Source organism: Arachis duranensis, chromosome 1 (assembly GCF_000817695.3).
Source record: "Arachis duranensis cultivar V14167 chromosome 1, aradu.V14167.gnm2.J7QH, whole genome shotgun sequence".
NCBI classification, from domain to species: domain Eukaryota; kingdom Viridiplantae; phylum Streptophyta; class Magnoliopsida; order Fabales; family Fabaceae; genus Arachis; species Arachis duranensis.
The window spans coordinates 83,056,513-83,060,318 of NC_029772.3; positions in this window are offsets into that span (position 1 = coordinate 83,056,513).

The window sequence follows — 3,806 nt, forward strand, 5'->3', positions numbered from 1 at the left end:
AATTTATAATTTATAAATAAAGTTTTAAAAATTTCTAATGACGACACCTAAGCAAAAAATTAGTTCAACAATATTAAAAATTAAATACTTAACAATTTAAGAAAGCATATTTAAAAATTTAAAAAGTAGCAACCTAAACAACTAATTAATAAGTTATAATTTATAAATAAAAATTTAAAAATTTCTAATAACGACACCTAAACAAATAAACTTCCAAACTTAATGTATAAGTGCCACGTCAACATAAAAACTCCCTCTTTGTATTACTGAGTACCACGTCATCAAATGTTATCTCAAAACATTCAGTAGCACCACAGTTATCGATGATAGTGGATACCCATTAAGATGAGATATCGAAATTGTTACCGAGAAGAAGGGATTCCATATGGATAATATGAATATGGTTTCATACAATGCATATCTGCTGATGCCTTATCAAGCGCATGTTAATGTAGAATATTACAACAAGTCAAATATTATCAAATATTTGTTCAAGTACGCGAATAAAGGTCTATACAGGGTAGTAGTTGGAGTTTCAAAGGACGCTTCCAGTGGAGATGATGCTCAAGTTATTAATGAAATCAAACAATTTTATGATTGTAGGTATTTGTCTGCATGTGAGACTCTATGAAGAACATTGACTTAGGATATTCATCAGATGTAGCCTTCAGTGACAAAATTAACCTTTCATTTGTCTGGAGAGTAAAATATCATCTTTAAAGATGATGACGATCTTGAAGAGATCATGGAAGAAGAGGAAGGGAAATGTACGATGTTCTTAGCATGGATGGAGGCCAAGAGAGAATTTGAAGCAGGTCAAACTTTGACGTATATTGAGTTTCCAAATCAATATGTTTATGATAGAGAAGCAAGGGAATGGCACCCAGGCAAAAGAGGGTATTCTATCGGGAGGTTAAACTATGTTCCACTAGGTACGGGTAATATCTACTCTATGAGAATTTCATTAACTGTTCAGAGAGATTGCACAACATATGAGTCTATTAAGACAGTTAATGAAATTACATATTCTAGCTTTCAAGATGATTGCTATTTTATGGGATTATTGTGTGATAGAAAATTCATTGCAACTATTAATGATGTAACTGAACTTGTATTTGGTCATCAATTGAGAAAATTATTTGTGATGCTACTGATATCTAACAGTGTTAGAAAATCAAATCGTGTTTGGAATGCAACTTAGACATTATTAGCTGACGGAATACCATATGAGAGGAGAAAAGTATTGAAAAACTAAGGTATTTCACTCTGTCTTTTTTTCTTATATCAAGATTGTATTCTCTTATTACTTTTATTTTTATTAGTAATGTTAATAATTTTTATTTTAGAATTACTTATTAAATATTTCATAAAACCATCATGTGTTTTTACTAGAACTAAACATGATTGATGACGAATTAAAAAACTTATGCCTTATTGAGATTGAGAAGACACTCAACAGCAATGTGAGATTTTTAAGAGACTATATATCAATACCATATTCTGAGTTGTCTTATGTTCGCCTTTTTTAAAATGAGCTGATAGAGGATGAGTTAGCATATGATTCATGAGCAAAAATTAGTATTCGATAAGATACTCAATGCTGTTATTGTAGCCTCTGGTGGTTTTTACTTCGTTTATGGGCATAGTGGGTGTGGTAATACATTTATTTGGAATGGATTTTCTTCTACTATTCGGTCTAGAGAAAAGATTATTTTAAATGTCGCATTCAGTGGAATTGCGTCTTTACTCCTATCTGGTGGTAGAACGACTCATTCTAACTTTTCAATACGCATTACAATTATCGATGAATCTATTTGCAACATCAAATATGACAGTTTAAAAGCTGATCCGCTCATCTAAAGTAGTTTAATAATTTGGGATAAAGCTCCAATGCTCAATAAATGTGCTTTGAAGCACTTGATCGGATGCTTAGGGATCTTATGTTAGTTATTGATCAATATAAGACACATCAATCATTTGGTGGTAAAGTTATAGTTCTAAAAGGTGATTTCAGGCAGATACTTCTGGTGATTTTGAAAAGGAGTAGACATGATATATTGTTATCAGCCATTAACTCATTCCATCTGTAGTCATTTTGTAAGGTTCTGAAGTCGCATACGAACATGAGGCTTCTAATGTCTTTTTCAGATCACCATGATGGTGAAATAAAGAGATTTGCTAATTGAATACTTGATGTTGGAAATGAAAATATTGTTTCTCCTATTGGTGATGAGTCAGAAGTTGAAATTTCAGATGATCTACTGATTACAACTAATGATGACCCTCTTTCTCATTTGGTAGACTTTACATATCCAAATTTGTTACAAAACATGTCATATTACATGCATGTTCATAATAGGGTCATTCTTATACCCACGTTTAAGAGTGTCGAAAAGGTAAACAATTTCATCTTGAAAATCTTCTCAGGGATGAAAAAAGTGTATCTAATTTCTGACACAACATGTCAAACTGATGAGAGTGAAGATGTACAACAAGAGCAGTTTCACATCAGAATTGCTAAATGATATCAAATGTTTGAACTACCCAACCACAAGTTGACTTTGAAGATAGGAGTCACTGTAATGATACTGCGAAACATAGACCAGACTTTAGGTTTATACAATGGAATAAGATTAATAGTTAACGAACTTGGCAACAACGTAATTGGAACGATGGTAATGACCGATAGAAATGTTGGCGACAAAGTGTACATTTCAAGAATGAACTTGATCTCTTCATATTCATGATTGCCATTTAAATTTCAACGGAGACAATTTCTATTAACAGTGTGCTTTGCAATGACCATCAATAAAAGTCGGGTCAATCATTATCATATGTAGGGTTTTACTTGCCAAAATTAGTATTCACACATGGACAATTTTACATTGCGTTTTCAAGAGTTAAGAATCGCAATAGCCTCAAGGTTCTAATTCTAGACGAAGACGACAATCTAAAGTCAACAACAACAAATATAATGTTCAAATAAGTTTTTAATAATATTTAGATAAAAAAATAGTATTGTCATTTTAATAACATGTTATGATTACACTTTTGTACAAATATTTACTGTAGATATAACTAATTTATCTATAACTCTACTTTCAGACTTGAAATGAAATGTGTAACAGGGAGTACAATATCATATATTAATTGCTTTTCTAATGAGGTTAGTAAAATAGTAGGTTGTCGATAATTTTTTATTAATTTTTTGATATCAAATTTAGTGAAAAACTGATATGCTATTATTACAGTTATATATGTTTTTATTTTTTCAGGTATAATATTATACTAAATTCGAAAAAATTATAATTATAAAATATTATTTTTAATTTAACATATCAAATTATTGCACCAATTTAACACTAATAATATACAAGCTGAAAACAAAATATGACAAGAGCTAACGAAGGAAAAAGAAAATGCGCTATTTAGTAATTTACAAACATTGTCCTAATATACATGCATGAATTTTTAATGGTGATTTCAAGGAGTCTTTTACCTTCTCATTTCTTAGGTCCGAGTTATATATCACATTTCTTATTCTTTCTTTTTTAAATATTATGAATGTCGTTGCATTCTTTTGACATGGGATCAATTCCCAATCTGATGTTGACTTAACTCTAGTCTCTACTTAAGAAATGATAAGGTTGACTTTATGAACTCCTATATATTCTTCTAAATTAAGGTAACTAATTATTTTTTTCTTGATAATATTTTACATATATAATTCAAATGATGAATATATAGTACAAATTAAAGAATAAAGAAACTATTTTTTTAAACAAAAAAATAAAAAGTCAGTAATT